At 41.2% G+C, this 18,177-nt stretch overlaps 3 long non-coding RNA genes across 3 annotated transcripts; all 3 read left to right on the top strand.

Moving 5' to 3' along the window:
* Window positions 680-2,278, top strand: LOC110430590. The gene is made up of 2 exons (XR_002447951.1): window positions 680-1,805; window positions 1,880-2,278. It is a non-coding gene; the product is annotated as an uncharacterized LOC110430590 (long non-coding RNA).
* On the top strand, window positions 8,962-10,113 carry LOC110430604. The gene is made up of 2 exons (XR_002447971.1): window positions 8,962-9,757; window positions 9,852-10,113. It is a non-coding gene; the product is annotated as an uncharacterized LOC110430604 (long non-coding RNA).
* On the top strand, window positions 14,498-18,082 carry LOC110430183. The gene is made up of 2 exons (XR_002447485.1): window positions 14,498-17,156; window positions 17,622-18,082. It is a non-coding gene; the product is annotated as an uncharacterized LOC110430183 (long non-coding RNA).

Below are 18,177 nucleotides of genomic sequence, written 5' to 3'. Positions count from 1 at the left end.
GGCAGACTGCAGATAGCAGTAAAGCAGAAAGTAAAAAGGGTCAACCCGCTTCGTGAGTGCAAGTTAAGATGAAGATTCAATAATTGACACAAAATAGAAGTATATCCTCAATAACCAAATTAAATTTATAAAAAATATTTGTCAAATAATTGACACAATATAGAGAAAAAATAAAGTACCTGAAGCACCAATGATACTTTTCCAAGCTGTTCGTCTGATTAGTTATTACAAGCCAAGACAAGCTAGCGAGCTAGTTAGTATGACTACTCAGTATCAGTCGTAGTAATGGTACTTATTATATGTATATATGTTGTATTCATATGTACAATGTATCCATTCACTGATGGCCTGATGAGGCCGGCAGAGAAATGAAGTTGATGTACTAACTATGAGAGTAGTGTCAGTTGAACACCAATTGCTTTTGGCAATAATATTATGGGTTGGTGGAGACAAGGTTGGGGAGAAACCGGACATGCTACTCATCAGATAGTGAACTAACTAATGACCCGCACGGAAAATGGATCTTGAAACCTGTGAGAATGAAATGAATGACAACGCACACTAGCCACTCATAATAATGGCATGAAAATTCACAGTTACTGCATGTTGGATTGAAATTAGATGTACCAATTGCAAGGCATATAATATATACGCATGTAGAAGGGTGCATGACATTGATGGAACATCTGTATTCAAGCTTAGTGGTTTATTTTAGACATTGGAGGACACCAAATTCAAGTAAGCCAAGATTAAAAGCATAAGCAAAAATGGATGTCCTCCATGTAAGGATGTTTGAAGACATGTCGCCTAAGCGAAGAAGTGTTATCTGTGGTGTTCATCACTATAGCTACCATGGTTGTTATTAAGGAAGTTGATACTTCTCTTTATCAAATAAGAAAGCAGAAAATATTCTCCAGGTTTGTATGCACGTTGTGGATAGCACTTCGTTTGTCAAGGTGTTTGTCGTTGTGCGTTTCTTTTATTTATTTTATTTATTTACATTATAGAAAAATGGTAATGAGCCATGAGCATACATATCTCAGTCATAATGACAGTGAAATGATTAAACACAGATTGGTTGTTGCTCTCAGGATTAGAGGTACACAGTAAATTGAAGGTAAAGAATGCACATAAGATGAGGCCAATAATAAGGGGATCTCTATCCCCTCACTAAGCTGCTAATGGCATTTGCGACCTGAGGAACTATGGCTTGCTAGCTTCTATAGAATGGAGAACTAGTCCATTGCATCGTGAGGCACTAGGCTAAGAAAAGCTAGAACAGGAGCAATTACAAGTTTCTTTGAAATTGGTAGCTAGCATAAGTTCGGGAGACAGGCAAAAAAACCACTTCATCTGATTTATAAAGATGGCCCTCTTAAGAGGTCTATTTTTGTTAAAATGGCCTAGACCACTAAAGCCACGTTGACTTAAAACACTAGCTAAGTCCCAAGCTCATCCCCTCTCTCTTTCTCTCCCACGTTCATCAACCACTGCTCTTCCTCTACTCCCTCCCTCTCTTCTCCTCCACACCAAGGCGTCAAGCTTTGAGATGGAGCGCAACACCTAGTGGGGTTGAGGCACCTCATCGGAGCCAATCGGACCAAGGCGTTTAGTGTGGAGGCGGTGGGGGCAGAGTTGCGTCGGAGGAGGAGGCAGGGCCGAGGTGTTCTGTGCGGCAGTGGCGCACCAAAGTGATCCAAGCGTGGGGATGGCAGATGTAGCGAAGTGAGGGAAGTATGGCAAGGCAGCAGAGGCTCCTACAAGCGAGCTTGCGGACCTAGCAAACTGAAAGCACATTCGGTGAGGTGTGTTCGACTTCTTTTCGATTTTGCACTTTAACCCTTACTTTCTCTATCTCTATTGCTCTTCTCAATCACAGTGCATGGGTTGACGGCATTGGTTTTCTTGGGAGTGCTCTGGTTGGCTATGGGGGACTCAGTACGGTGGGAATGGCAAGCTCAGGAGTGGGGAGCAGGGCTCCTCCGTCCGGCGACGGCGTGAAGTCAACGGTGCGGGGCTTGCATCCTGCATGGTGCCGTGGGTTCGGCGATGTTTTTTGGGGATTTACAGAGGAGGTCATGTGCTTGTATTCACTGTTCTCGAATAACAGTGACGATGTGAGACGGGTGTTCTCTATAAACTCATTTGGACTGTCTCTGTAAATCTCTTATGTGGTAGTGCAAGGTTCTGGGATTAGACCCTAGTGCACCGAAATTCAGTGGGATAAGATGGAACAGGACCGAGAAAAAAGTACATTATTAGACAAAATAATTTTGCTCAATATGAATTTTCAGTACAGCCCATGATCTAAACCTGCCCACGCAAACTTTCAGCAGCTATAAAAGTCTTTTGAATCCCAGGAATACCTTCCAAATTCGGTGGTATATGAGGCGGTGGACGGGCACCGTGGTGTCGAGCATGTTGGAGGCGTGAGTGGTTGAAGGAGCTCGATCATGCAAGGATGCTAGTCACCCTACGACTACCTTCCAATATTGCCTGCTACTCTACATGTTTCTCTCATGAAAACACACGAGCATATAGTTACTATTATTAGCGCAATAACAGGAGTAAGTAGGGATGAAAATGATTAGAAACGACCGATAAGAGGTCAAATCATTTTTTTTTCTAAAAAACGAAATCGGTATAATATTGTCGGAAACGAATATAGCACCAATATTCCAATAATTTCAAAAATGATAGTAGTCGATAGGAAAATACACCAATAAATGATAAGCCGTTGATTGGGGCGCTGCGATTCATTGATCAGTCACAGACTCACAGTCAGCACTCAGCACCACAAGAGCATCATCACATAACACATATTATTGCTAGGGAGGTAAATACAAATTAGCTAGCTTGCGACGCATGTGGTTTAGCTCGCTGCAGACCCTGTCGACCATGGCGACGAGTGCCTGATTCTGGAGCGAGCTCTCTCGGCGCATTTCCCGGATGGCCTCCACGTTCTCGTCCTCCGACCTCTCCCAGCAGCTGCCCTTCACCCTCTTCTCCGCGCACACGTCCGTGGCCAGAAGGGCAGCAGGCCTCTTCTTGGTAGGGGCGCCGCAGCAGCCGCCTCCGATGACGACCGGTGGCGCCGGCGCCGCCATGTCGTTCCGGTTGCTCATAGCTCGACGCCTTGATGAGGATTTTGGGATAGATTATATATACGGCAGCCTCAATGTGGCGTGCGTATATGGTGCCGAGCGTAGCTAGCGTTCTCCTCCTCCATCTCGGACTCGATCAGGTTCCGGTGCCTGGTGGAAGCTCTGAAAACCGATCAGGATTAACGTCCCTGTGTCCAACACTGCTTTCCGCTAAGAAAAGCTTGGGAAGAAGCAATAGAAAACGAAATCTTTGTGGCAACATAGTAATAGGATTAACGTCCCTGTTGCTCATAAATTATTGGACAATGTTCTTCTCCTCTCTCGTTAGAAGCAATAGAAAACGAAATCTTTGTGGCAATATGCTATGTATCAATATAATGTATCTAACTAGTGATGAAATATTTTGCCATATTAGTAATGTTTGCACCTTATATGCAACAAATCTGTTTGTTGTACTTATTTGAGCACTTTACACCTTGTTGAACCAATTTGCACCCACATGTCAAGTTGTTGTATGGTGGGCGCAATTTACTAATTAATAAATAACTCAGTTCAATTGGAATACGGAAAGAAAAAATATTATGATATTATTAGATGTAAGTGAAGACTGCTTGGGAGATGGTGGCCAAACCAAAGATTGATGGAGGGCTTGGCATGCTAGACCTTAAAACTCAGAATGAAGCTCTCCTCCTAAAGAGCTTCCACAAATTTTTTTTTAACAAGGCTAATATTCCTTGGGTTAAGTTGATTTGGGAAAAACATTACTCCAATAACAGATTACCAAACCATACCAAGAAGGGGCCCTTTTGGTGGAGGGATATCCTCAAGCTGTTGCACAAATACAAAGGTTTTTTGCCACTGTTCTTCCCAATGATGGTTCCTCTTGTTTCTTGTGGGATGATGGTTGGAATGGTCAACCCCTCAGATTGGCTCTACCTGAACTATACACTTTTGCAAAGAAGCCTAACATTTCCTTGCAATGTGCTGCATCTGCCAGTGATCACTAGAATCTCTTCATGCTTCCTCTTTCTGCTCAAGCTCCTATCTAGCATCCTTCTCCAGCAACAACAGCAGCAACATAATTTGGGTTCTGATGTGTGGACTTATATCTAGGGAAATGCCTCCTTTTCTTCTAGAAAGGCTTATAAGCAAATGCTTGGAAATGTGCAATGCAAGCTCATCCCATCTTCAAGTGGATTTGGAAATCATCTTGCAAACATAAGCACAAAGTTTTATGGCTCCTTATCAAAGATAGACTTAGTACTCGAAACATCCTCAGCAGAAGACATATGCCAATCCCTTCCAGAAACTGCGTTCTCTGCTCCCTCCAGTGTGAAGAAACGATGGATCATCTCTTCATGGAATGTAGTTTTGCTAGAAATTGTTGGAGTTTACTTGATCTGACCATTATTAGCTAGCCAGATGCTTCTCAGAGAATACAAAGCCTAAAAATCCAACTGAATGTCAGTTTCTTCATGGAAGTTATTGTGCTTATGTGCTGGAGCATTTGGATTACCAGAAATGATGTTATATTCAAAGGAGCTTCTGTAAGCTGTTTTCAAAGTTTAGAAGGTTTCAAAGTCCTCTTCAAGCAACTCCTATGGAGAGCAAAGAAAAAAATACTTTCTAGAAATTCTGTCATGGTTAGAGCATCTTGTGTGATTGCTTTAATCTTCTTTGTTTCTTTTTTGTGTCCTGAATGGATATGTTCCCAGGCTCTATAACTTTTAGTTCTTGTTCCTTTACTTGTTTTTTCTTCCTTTGTTTTTGAACTTTGTTTGCTTGTTCTGCAACCTCCTAGGTTGTCTCAATAAATTTTCAGTAGGGGCTCTTCTGCCCCTCTTGTTCTTTCAAAAAAAGATTGATCCACATAGTAGAGTGACGAAAATCAATGATTGATAAAACCTAACTAAACTACTGGGTACTGATCCGCAAAAAATAATTAATATACTCTCCAAAGAAAACCGAGACATCTAATCTACATACGTTTCTTAAACTAATTATTGAATATAATCTACGACGAAGTTTAAACTAGCTCTTGTGTATGCATAGTCATGGAAATGCATCTCTCATGCATTAGAAAGAGGAGAAGCCTAACTCCAGATGACAGGCATGGCGCCCCTACCGTCGCCGGCAGGACCTGTGGCTTCACGTTAAACGTGTCCACGAATGGCAACGCCTCTCGTATGGCAGTGCTGCCCCAGCTGCTCACCGAGAGGGCCACTGTTGGTGACTGCTGATGGATGGCAACCACCACCCGGGAAGAAGCGGCAGGTAGGATCACCGCCGCCGCCTGGTCGGAGAGCCCGCTGTCCATGGCAGACGCCTGCTAGCGATAGATGGAGATCTGCTCTCTAACAAAGTGGATGCACGTACGCGCACATGGTGGCTTTGAGAAGGAGGCGGACATGGTGGTACACGTACGCGCGCGCCACCGGCGAGGTCGGGATCACGACCGCCGGCGTCGGCGTAAGGATAGGAGAAGATCGAGAGGGCAGCGGAGCGGAGGTCTTTCCTGTGCCTCTCTCTGAATGGCAGCAAGAATAGTGGGCGGCTGACTATTAAAAGAAGTTTAGTTCGCCGTCGCCGACGCAGAACGAATAACCTCCATGCATGCACATGGATGCATGCGCTAGTTGTCTGGGATTCATTTTGGAAAAAATTCAGTCCCAACTGAAATGGATGAATTTCAGAAAAATTCGATCCAATTTTGAACTTAACAAATTGGAAAATTTTCGAGATTGAAACATAAAATTCGTTTCGGACCTAGCTAGCCAAAATGGATGAAATTCGCCAACATTCGGACTGTCTCAGTCGAATCCCGGAGAAGAGAAGAGAGAGAGTTGTGATAATCGAGATCAGTGAGCCCTTGATCGATCCGGTAATAAGGAACCGGTCACTTAGCTTGTTGGAGGATGTTCAGTTTGAAGGCCGAGTTATTACCCGTGCTCGATCTGCATGCATGCATCGACCAGATTAGATCAAATCCATCTAACTGCGCCGCAACACAATAGGGAGGACCAAATCAGTTTTGTTAATTCTTTTTACAAAGAATTTCAAACTCTATGAGATGAGAATACTAGATCATAGTTTGCCGATGACTCTCTCTTATTTTGATTTGTGCAACCGAAGGGGATTGTAGGCAGCTGCAGTTGATTCTCCAACTTTATGAAGACTGTTCAGGGCAGGTTAACAACAAGGCTAAGTCGGCTATCCTTTTCAGTAAGAATGTTGAAGCTCAACAGAAAAAGAAGATATGTGATCTCCTCACAAAAGAAACCATGAGCGAGGAGAAGTACCTAGGGTTACCGTTGCATGTGAAACCGGTGCCTTCGCCTACCTAAAAGATAAGATCTGGAAAAGGATTCAAAGGTGGAATGAAATTTTTTTGACATGGGTGGGCAAAGAAATTCTTATAAAGCCTGTGGCTCAGGCTATACCCACCTTCGCAATGGGATGTTTTGATCTCTCCAAGACGCTTTGTGACCAAATTGGAGCAATGTTCTGCAGATATTGGTGGAATAATCAAGAAGGGAAGCATAAGATTCATTGGCTGAATAAAGAGAAAATGTTGAAGCCAAAGGAAGAAGGGGGCCTAGGTTTCAAAGATATTCACCTATTCAATCTGGCTATGCTTGCTAAACAAGGGTGGAGTTTGTGGCAGCAACCTGATTTTTTGTGTGCCCAGGTCCTGAAGGCAAAAATTATCCGAACTCATCAGTTTTGGAAGCCAAACAGAAGTCAGGCATGTCGTACACAGGTGCAGTATCTTGCAAGGAATTGAGTTGATAAAAAAGGGTATGATTTGGAGGGTCGGCGATGGGGTGGGTTTGAATATCTGGTCCGACCCATGGCTGCCTCGAGATTCAACTAGGTGCCCACTTACGCCAAGAGGGACGACTTTGCTCACTGAAGTGGCAGAGCTCATTGATCCGGCTTCAGGTAGCTGGGATGTTCAACTTGTGAGAGATGTATATATTTTGGGATGAAGACGCTGAAGTGATCCTTGCTTTACTAGTTCATGGGGGGAGAGCTAATACCCTAGCCTGGCATTTTGATAAGCATGGGATTTTCAGCGTTAAGAGTGCTTACAAAGTTAATAGACAAGATATGCTTACATCTCAGCACAAAAGTGGAGGACAAGGTGGCAGCGCCAATGATGGGAAAGGTGTTTGGAAGGACATATGGAAACTGAAGTGTCCAAATAAAATTAAACACTTTTTGTGGCGGCTTACCCACAACAGCCAACCATTAAGGTGCAGTTTATCTCGATGAGGGATGCTGATTGACACAAGATGCCCTGTGTGTGGGCAAATGAGTGAAGATGGAGGTCACCTCTTTTTCAAATGTAAGTTGCCAAAACAAATATGGCGAATTCTAAACTTTGAAAATGAACGTCAAGCACTAGCTGCCATCCCTGACGCCTACGATGCTGTGGATTGGATTCTGAAGCAGCAAGGACAAAAGAGAGACTTTATGGTGATTATCCTCTGGTTTATCTGGACAGAACGAAACAACATCCGAGAGGAGGGTGTCGGAGGCCAACCGCAGTAATTGCCCGATGCATGGAATTATATATGCATGAGAATGTGCAGCAAGTAACTAGTTGCCTGGGTCGGATGGAGCAGCACAGACAGAGGTGGGCAAAACTGCCACATGATGTGCTCAAGATCAATTGTGATGGATCTTGCCGCCCAAATGAAAAAGATGGCAGCTAGGGATTCCAGATTAGAGACAAAGATGGTGATGTGGTTATGGCGGGGAGATGGCAAGATAAACTATATATCTGTTAAATGCTTTCCAAGCTGAGCTGATCGCCTGTCTCTAGGGGGTGCAATCTGTTGTTGATCTAGGCATTGGACATATCACACTGGAAACCGATCCACAGGAAGTAGTGAGAGCCCTGAATTCTGCGACCTATGATGATTCTGTTGTTGGCCACCTAGTCGAGGAGATAAAGAGCTTGTTAAGTTCAAATGTTATTAGTTTTGAGTGTGTTCATGTGGGTAGATCATGTAATGAGGCCGCTCACGAGCTGGCTAAATTAGGTTATCTGTGTCATGACGATGCGGAGATCATTTCCTCCTCCATTCCTGATGACATTTTTGTAATCATTGACGATTTGTTAGCAAATGAGTAATGAAATTGTCTAGTTTTTTTTTAAAAAAAAGAATACCAGATTATCGATCCTTTAACTCGACCTTTTTGCTTCTTATACACATCAATCAAGAAATGTTACATATGTTGTGTTTCGTAAGGTGAACTATATATCCTAATAAGTAATAACCGTAGTGTAAGTGTTGTATGTTTTGTTATGTCAGCTAGAAATTCTCCGTCTAGTTAGGTTCCCATACCGTTCTAAAGGGCATTTTTTCCGTCCCTGTCTTCGAGTCTTGTTTTCATGAACGTCGTTGAGTCATTTCTTCTTTGCCTTATTTAGATTGTTTTCCTAAGTTTAAGAGTTAAATAACTGATTTTATGGATGAGAGAATGAAGTAAATAATTATCGATACTTAAGGAGGTTAGGTAGACTTTTTTCTTCAAAGCAGTGATGCATTGAGCTATTATAGAAAAAATATCAATAACTATATATATTATCTAGGGAGCAACCAATCATGATGCGCATCAAATAAGAAACTAATTGTCGTTGGAACCAAGATGAAAGGCATGACAGTGGTGACTAGCTGCTCATAGAGCCATAGTAATGGTATGATAAATGCACAGCTATTACATGTTGGATTGAAAATGAAGAGTACCAAGGCAGATTATATAATGTATGCATTTGCATGGAAGATGTCTGCAGCACAACTAGTATTCTAACTGTAGCTAGCTCGGTAGCTATATGATCTGTGCCATTTCTGAAGCATTTATTGTATCACAGCTCTGAAGCATCTATTGTATGCAGGCTTATTAGTGGTTTATCTTGAGACATTGGAGGCCACCAAAATTAAGAAAGGCATGCTCGAGAGCATGGGTAGTTATGGTGACTGGCTTTGGGTAGGTTAGTGAAGCTTATCTCAAACACATTGCGTTTTTGTACTCAGATGCTCTTTAGTTCCCTAAAATCAAATTAAAATGTTATGTAAGAGCAATATATTTGAGCCCACCACCATTGTTGCTGAGAGCATGCCTCCTGAAAATATACTTCCAAAAAAATACTTGCATTGTTTCAAATGCGGTGGCCGATAACTCTTTAATCCATTTTGTCTTTAATTTACAGCTATTCCTTGTAACAAGAAATATAGCAAGAACAAGAATTTTTTTATTTATAGAAACAAGAAAATATGAATCCACAAAAATTATAGAATTTGGTTCTATGTCACCTCAAGAGAAAACATGAACAAACTAATTATTGAGGCCGTACATATCATTAAATGTATATTATAAGGACAGGATTTGCATTTAGCTGGATTTTTTTTTTGAGTGAACTGGAGAGGCCAAAGGCCTCTACATAAATTTATTCAAAAGAGGTAAAGGTTGTACAGCCAAAGCGACAAAGGAAGAAGCAAAACTAAGCAAAACAAGAAAAAGAGGAAAACAATAGGAAAGCCTGAACTCAGGGTACAAAGAAGGAGAGGAAGAAAAGGAGAGAAACTACAGCAGGTTTTCTACCCATAAATCAAAAGTTACAGAGAACCTAGCCGCGCCCTCAGGTAAAGGATCTTTAATTCTTTCAGGAAAACAGTCTTTACCCAATCCGAGTTGTGTTAGACACCGTTGAAGATGATGTCGTTTCTTGCTTTCCAGATTGCCTAGCACAACAGGATTATAACCATCATGAAGAAGTGGGGGTGAGTTTGTCCCTTAATGACCTAGATAGGTAAAGGTGTTGGTCTGAGGTTGCACTACAATCCCAATCTTACTCCAGCATTCAATTGCAAAAGGGCAATCATTGTTAATTAATTTGCCTATGCATTGCTACAGGGGGAAAAAATAATATCATGGCGATTTAAATTTGAACGTGTATTGTGCTATTATGAAAAAATAATATCATGTTGTTTGCAACCAATCCTTATTGTTACATTATCAGTTTTGAAGAAACTAAGAGGGATGACTGTAAAAGGAAAGGAATATAGCAGCATAGTTGTTTACTCCCTCTATCTCAAAATAATTGTCTTTATGGTGTTCGTGCCAGTCAAACTTAGTTTGACTAGGTATGTAAAAAATATTTGCAACATTTGTATCTCCAAATAAGTTCTATTATAAAAATAGATCCAACGATCCATCTAATGAAACTAATTATCTACTATAAGTATTAATGGTTTCTTGTATATATGTGGTCAAAGTTAAAATCATTTGACTCTTCAAAAGCAAAAAAAAAACTAAGGGAGCATGTAAAATCATTGTTCCATTAACTCTCAAGGCCCATATTACGGGGAGAAGCACTACCACTAATCTTGCTAAACAAGAAGCATAACCTTGGCACATTCTGGGGCCTAGTGGTCCCTGCCTCCATTGAATGTACCTACAACATGCCTGTAACACTCAAAAATTTGCTTTTGAATTAATAGGATTTAATTGGATTTGTTTAAGCATTTTGTGGGCATTTAATCTAGTAAATAAATATTTTTTGTCAAAATTAAAATTTATCATAGGTTGTAGCAACATTTTTGTGCACTCATGCTCCTGCATTTTATTTATTGTGCTGAGTGTTTTTGAACTCAAAATTCAAAATGATTTAAAAGTATTTTGAAATGAGTTTCAAAAGGTTTGGAAATAAAAGAAAAAACAAACAAATCAAAACTCCCCCCTCCTGATTCTGGCCTACCCCGGCCCAGCTCCTCCCCCCCCCCCCCCCCCCCCGCGCAGCCAACACCCCTCTCCCCTTATGCTTTCGGCCCACGGCGTGGCCCAATCGGCCAGGAAGCGCGCACCTTCCCTTCTTTCTCCCTTAGGCCGACAGTTGGGCCTGTCTCTCCTTCTCTCTGACGCTCGGGTCCCGCCTGGCAGTGGGCGTCTCCTTTCTTCCTCCTCGAGTCCGAGCAGGGCATGATCCCGGGCGAAATCGATCCCCGGGAAACCGTGATTCGTTGCCTTTTTGCGCCAAGCGAAGCCCTATAAAGCCCCAGATCCTTCCCTGCTCCTTACTTTTCCATCTATGCAGCTTATTAGGGCCCTAGCTTCGTGTGTCCTTGAGTTTGGATCTCGCCGAGAGCTTGAGGAAGCCGCCGCCGTGGATATCGCGTTTCGCAGCCGTTCTGGTGAAATTGAAGCCTTGCCGAGCGTTGTGCTGAGGTAACGAAGCTGCCGAGCCTTTCCTTTTACTTTCTAGCGCGATCATTTGCCCTTGAATCCGTGCCGAATCGTCTGCAGGAGCACCGAGCTGCCGTCCCTAGCCGCTGGTCATCCCAAAGCCTTCCTTGGAGCTCCAAAGTTCCCTTGGTAAGCTCGCGTTGACCCCCGCTTTCTCCCCATGCTTTTGGTGCATCGATTAGTGCATTCTAGCGCGACTTAGTCGAACTCCGGCGAGCTCCAACGCTCCCCAGCCATGGCGCCGCCGCGCAGGGGTCCTGGAAGATGGTCGGCCGGCCGGTGCGCATCCCCTGTTGAATCTGAGCCGTCCGATCGAAACCTAGCGGCTCAGATTAGAAGATGTCGGTTCAGTGTCTTTTTTGTTAAAGAACCCCTGGCGTTTTTATATATAAAACCCGCGGTCCAATACGTACAGATTGAAATACGCCTTCGACGTAAAGTCTGCTGGCTTGATTCCAAAATACGTTTTCAGTAATTACCAAACTGCCACTGAGTTTCTTTTGGCCATAAAATGTTCATTTTAACTCCATTTTGACCCACTCAAATTGCGTTAGGTTCCTTTTCATGAGCTCTACATGTTAGTAAAGTTGTTTACTCAGTTTGAAACTTTTTTATTTTTGTAACCTTATTTAATTAATTATTTTTCTATAGGAAATCTTGGGAAATTCATAACTCCTCTGTTTTAATTCCGATTTTCGCGATCTTTACGTCTATGAAATCGCAGCGATGCGTAGAATCATTTTATAGACTTTTTATACTGTTTTTTTATATGATTAGTGTACTGTTCTAATTGTAGCCTTGGTTGCTTCGTGTATGTTTGTCTCCGATTGTTGTTTGTGTGATCGATGATCGAGTTTAGACGGAAAGCAGCTTTTGGTGATCAAGATCCGAGCCTTGGACAGCTAGTAAGATCAGTAGGATCAGCAAGAGCATTTGGATCAAGGCAAGTATAGCATTTGGATTTTATTTCTGTGACCATGATCCTGTGACTAGATTAATGTTAAGTAATAAATGATAAAAATGACTTTTTAGCCACTTGATGATTTATCTGTAAGTGATAACCGGGACAACAGTGCAACCATGAGGGCTATAATGGCTCTGGCTTTAGCTCAGTATGAGGACCTTTTTCTAGCTTGTTAGCGGTTACCTTAAATGGCTAGACACGTTGGGTATAGTGTGGCCTTTGTCCATGCATGTGTATAGGCTGCGGGTTATGTGCCATGGAAGGAGGGCTCTATATCTGCCTGCCGAGTGAATCTAATGGCCCTAACTTGTTAGACAAAACCTTTGAAAGGCTTCATAGTAATCCCTGCCGACCTCCCTAGGAAGGGGGTTAAGTGATTAGCTACCTCAGGCGAAAGGGTAAATCATGACTCATGGGTAAAGATGTATAACCTCTGCAGAGTGTAAAACTGGTATACTAGCCGTGCTCACGGTCATGAGCGGCCTTGGGGATTCTTGAATCGATGATGATGATTCTTGTGTGTTAAATATGTTCATTATTTATTATTTAATGCTCTACATTATTTATGTCACATTGATCATGAGATTGTGGGATCTATACAATCTAGTTTCTATACTTGTGGAGTTCGACATGGATTCACTCTTGCTATTTCCACCAAACTTCAGGAGATGTGTTAGGCTTGTGATCAACCAGTCAGTTGGATCCTGTAGAGTGAAGTTAATACCCGAAGTTGGAGTTGTCTATCCGCTGTTTGCTATTAAAGGTTATCTCTTTTAAACTAAGTACGTTATATATTTGTGCATTGTCTTTTGATATTACCCCTTATTTGTAGCTATATGTGAGATTTGACTTCTAAAACTCACATATGGTGCATATCTGATTTTGTCCTTAAAATCGGGTATTACAATGCCCGTCAAATTGTAAGAGCCGGTGCGGACATCTTGCAAGTCTTGAGTCTTCTTGACTGTTGGAACAAAGTTGGTTGCAATCTTCACTGTACTTCCATTGTCACATAGGATCTCTCACTCTCATCAATAGCTATTGAGCATATAACAACTACTAGTTGATATATACTCCACTTCAGCATGGATAATGCAACGGATATTTGCTTCATTAATGACCATGACACAAGTGACCTGCCTAGCATTTCATTGGCATGTTCTTGATGTGCTCTTTCTGTCAACCTTGCAAATAATCTAAGTTCAAGTAACCAATAAACTCAAATTGCACATCTTTTGGATATGACATTACCACAAATATACGAACGGTAGTGTTTGTGAAATTGCCACCATCGTGCTAAGTCAAGGACTTGACCCTAGTGAGCGGGTTCTACCAAAAGAAACCTATATATATATATATATATATATATATATATATATATATATATATATATATATATATATATATATATATATATATATATATATATATATATTATATATATATATATATATATACTATTCTATGCAAAGATGATGACTTGATCTTAGGTGTCAAAGTCATGTTGGTTGTATTTGCATGTTTATGTTAGCCAAAATGGTTCACTGAAGCTTAAAAAATCATATTAGCACGAATTGATTTAACCAAATTAAATATCTTTCATATGTGCATAACACAAATAGACCATTCATGTATTCACCGAAGCTTAGTAGTTTATATTCAGATATTGAAGGTCATCAAATTTAGTGAAGTCGTGATCACGAGTGTACTCTAAAAAGAGATCTTCTACATGCAAGGTTGTTTGAAGACATATAGTACATTGGAGAACAAATGTGGAGCACCATGTGTTGTACGTAGGAGGAACATATCATCTCTATTATGCCTCGCAGGGTAAGATGAATAGTAGAGACACAGATATTATATGTGTAAAGACAGGTATTGTGTAGGTTGAGAAGCAACCCGTCATTTTGCTCATGAGATAAGAAACTAGTGAACTCCCTACGAAATTGTCATTGGAAATAGGGTGAAATGCATGAGCTCACTAGCTGCTCATAACAATGGCATGATAAATGGCACAGCTACTACATGTTGGGTTGAAAATGCAAAGTACCGAGGTTGAATATATAACGTATGCATTTGAAGGGGAAGATGCTTGCAGCACAAGTAGTAGGCAAACCCTTGCTAGTTCGGTAGCTATGCATCCATGGTATTTCTGAAGCATCTTTTGCATCTAAGTTTAGTGGTTTGTCTCGAGATATTGGAGGCCACCAAATTGAACCAAGCCATGCTCGCGAGCGTGAACAAGTGGATTTTCTGCATATAAGATTGTTTAGGTATAAGAAGTTCAAGAGTGAGCGTACGCAACTGAACATTTTTCATTTGTAGGATGAAGGAATGATTAGAAATATCATGTTCTTGAAGTAGAAAATATAACGTATAATAGAGATAAATAGTAAAGAAGGGTATGTATGTTTGGTTCAATACGTCTAAAATGCATATGAACACCATAATCATTTGTTGCTTTGGTTCGAGAAAATGATAGACATAAGGGTAGGATTACATTGATTGGCTTTGGGAAAGCTTGTTCAAGGAGAAAGACTCGGTTAAGAAGAAGTATAGTAAATTGTTTGACTAAATGGATGAGAAGACATCATGCGAGCTTAGCTCAGACATTATGTTCATGTAATCGTTTCCTCTTTTGCTTTCTAGGTTTTTTTTGTGCTCACTGTTACCTGATATCCATCCTAGTTTATACAATACTTTTATAGTTTTATTAGAAGTTGAGTTCTTTATCTAAAAATGTTTATCTTTTTTAAAAGATATAATGAATGTCTGTCATGAGGACCTAGGGACAACCCACGAGTCGCAAAATTAGTTATCATGTAATCACAATCTAAATGCAGTTGACAAGCAGCCATGTTGCGTCGTGGTGGGGCACAAGTGTAAACGCTTCTCGCGTGAATGCTGCTATGCTTGCAATTTGTAACACTCAAACATTCTCTTAATGAAACACGTGTCAATGGACACATTCTTGAAAAAAAAACAATGAATGTCGTGTCAAGAAAAAAATAAAACCTGTGAGGCAAACTTCCATAGAAACGAATTAAGGTGCCAAATATAAGAGGGCCATGGAACACACTATGTAGTCAGACACCTTATTGAATGAGCTACAATGTCGGCATTGCCCATCACACCACACACATATCACCAGTAATCCATCTCTCTCTTAATCACCCTATAATCAATTCATTAACAACCAGTCCTTATGGTCTGATGCAGATCCATCCATCAACCTGTCCCTATCTTTTTTGGTAGATTAATTAGAAAACTCTAGTCTAGCACACTTACCATGCATGATCCTTGATCCACGACTTGCCAATTAACCACTAGCACTAGATCACCTGCTGCAGTACATTATTTAACTTTATCATGACTGTCGTTGTATAAATCACCATACCACTAGTATGCTTTTATTTCCTTCAGATTCAGATGAACTATATATTGTCAATCTGAGAGAGATAGGGAGGTTGGTGATCTAGTTACATGCAGCATGTTACATGGTCACTTTCTTTTGGTAATTGGCTCCCTTTTGGATGAATGGACATATATATAAACTATCTTGAGCTAATTTTACCATATATCGATCTGTTATCTATAAAGAGTAAACTAATAATGTTCGGTAGAGATTCAAGCGATGTGATGCTGGGATTATACATGCTTTCACGGCGGCAGCGGCGGCAGCGGCGCGGCGAGCAGGATGCGCACCAGCGTGTCCTCGAACTGGTCTAGCAGCCCCGGGTGCTCGGCCAGCTCGTTGGGCCCGTAGGCGCGCCGTGGCCTTGGCGGAGGAGAGGCCCCGGGAGATGGAAACCCCAGCTGCGCCCATCGCCGTCGGAGACGACGGAAGGCGCGTGGAGTCGTTTGGGCGGTTAGTCAGTGTGCGGTGCATGCATCAATAAAAGACCGGCGGTGCCAAGGTATGCAGCAAGCCGTCGCCCGTCAATAGCATCTATCTGACGCTCCTTGCGTGCTCCACCCATGCATGTTCTTATCATCGTTTTCTAAATTTCACCGTAGCTCTTTTCGGGTGCCCTTTTTTTTCAAGTCTTAGCGGGCTATTCGACTGATGGTTTTTATAACTAATAAGCCATAGCTGATTGATGTTGTTTTGTTGTAAAAGAAAAACATTGTATCATGACTGATAAGCCTTTTATCGTGAGAGAAAAACATTATACTCTTCTCTTTGTATATAATGCCTTTTGTTTCTATTGTTTTTTTAATAAATTTCAGTAGGGGCCTCTTGTTCTTTTTTTTTAAAAAAAAAAGGTCGCTGTGTAGAAACATTTACTAGTCTTCCTGGATCTGCACGTGTTGCAAGAGCAGAACCAAATGTTGGACGCAAGGCTCCTAGGAAGAAAAGTATCACCTCTAGCTAAGATGAATAAGTATCACTGGTAGGTTTCTCATGCAAGTAGACTTGGTATCTGCATGACACTTTTGTACGGATAAAGCATGTAGAGGTGTTGCGTAGGCTGGGGAGCAAGAGCTCATCAGATAAGAAACTAATGAACTCTTCTGGAAACTGTAGTTGGAACTAGGATGAAATGCATGACAGTGCTCACTAACTGATCATAGCAATGTCATGATAAATGGCACAACTACTACATGTTTTAATGCAGAGTACCAAGGCTGAATATATAATGTATATATTTGCAGGGGAATATGATTGCAATATAAATATTAGGCAAACTGTTTCTAGTTCAGTAGCTATGCATCCATGACATTGTTCAAGTATCTATTGTATCCAAGCTTGGTGGTTTATCCTGAGACATTGGAGGCCACCAAATTTAAGTGTTTTGTCGCGAGAGTGAACAAGTGGAGATCAGTTGCCCAATGTACGTGCAATTTTTTTGAGTGTGTTTTGTTCTACCCAATAAACTAAGTATTGCATTCTTGCAAAACACTACTAGCTTAAGGGCCGTTATAGTGCCGCGAGTGCCGCAGCATGGCAACAGCTATCATAACAGTATGATCAAGTCACCAACTAATTGAGTATTGCATTCTTGCAAAACACTACTAGCTTAAGGGCCGTTATAGTGCCGCGAGTGCCGCAGCATGGCAACAGCTATCATAACAGTATGATCAAGTCACCAACTAATTGTTATAGGCTATATTTTTTATATTTTTTTATTTCATATTTTTTATATTGGTATCACTTTATAGGAACACAAATAAGTCAGGTCTTTTCAGGAGAGAGACATAGTCATACTTTTTAGTATATATAATAAGAAAGTTTATCTGTGCTACCTAGATTTGGCATGTTATCCTTTGCTTTATTTGATCATTGCCCATTTTGGCAGGTTTAGCCACGGATGGAGTGACGATTTATGTACAAAAGATCAAGTCCATGTTCATATTTGATCCAGTGCAAGAAAAGATTGAAGAGAACTGTGACTAGGAGTAAGATCTAGAGGGAGCGGTTTGGGAATGGTCGGATGCCGAGTATGAGGTTCCATGCACAACAAATTTAGGTTTCTGTAGCAATTATGCCAACCTCTTGAGTGGGTTACCAAAGAAGCCAGAGTTAGGGAAGGAAGCTTAGAAAAAAATAGGTGGTTCGGAGTTGGGTGGAGAAGATGTTCTAGATTCTATAACGTGGTGAACGACTATAATTCGAAGACAATCCTGTGCATGTCATCAAGTTAGACTTGGTCAGACTAATCGTGGTGTTCATAGAAAGCCAATGTTTTCGACATATCAATCAACTAGTCGCCAATGTTTTCCACATATCAATCAACGTCTACGAATACTGTGTGACAAAGTGTGACTTAATTTGGCATCAGATCACACTTAATTTGGCATCAGACCCAAACTGCAACGACGATACTTCAACAATAGAGATAAGAACATGTTGGG

This window comes from Sorghum bicolor, chromosome 9 (assembly GCF_000003195.3).
Source record: "Sorghum bicolor cultivar BTx623 chromosome 9, Sorghum_bicolor_NCBIv3, whole genome shotgun sequence".
Classification (NCBI taxonomy): Eukaryota; Viridiplantae; Streptophyta; class Magnoliopsida; order Poales; family Poaceae; genus Sorghum; species Sorghum bicolor.
The sequence above is the reverse complement of the archived record's forward strand: the minus strand, read 5'-3'. Positions and strand labels throughout refer to the sequence as shown.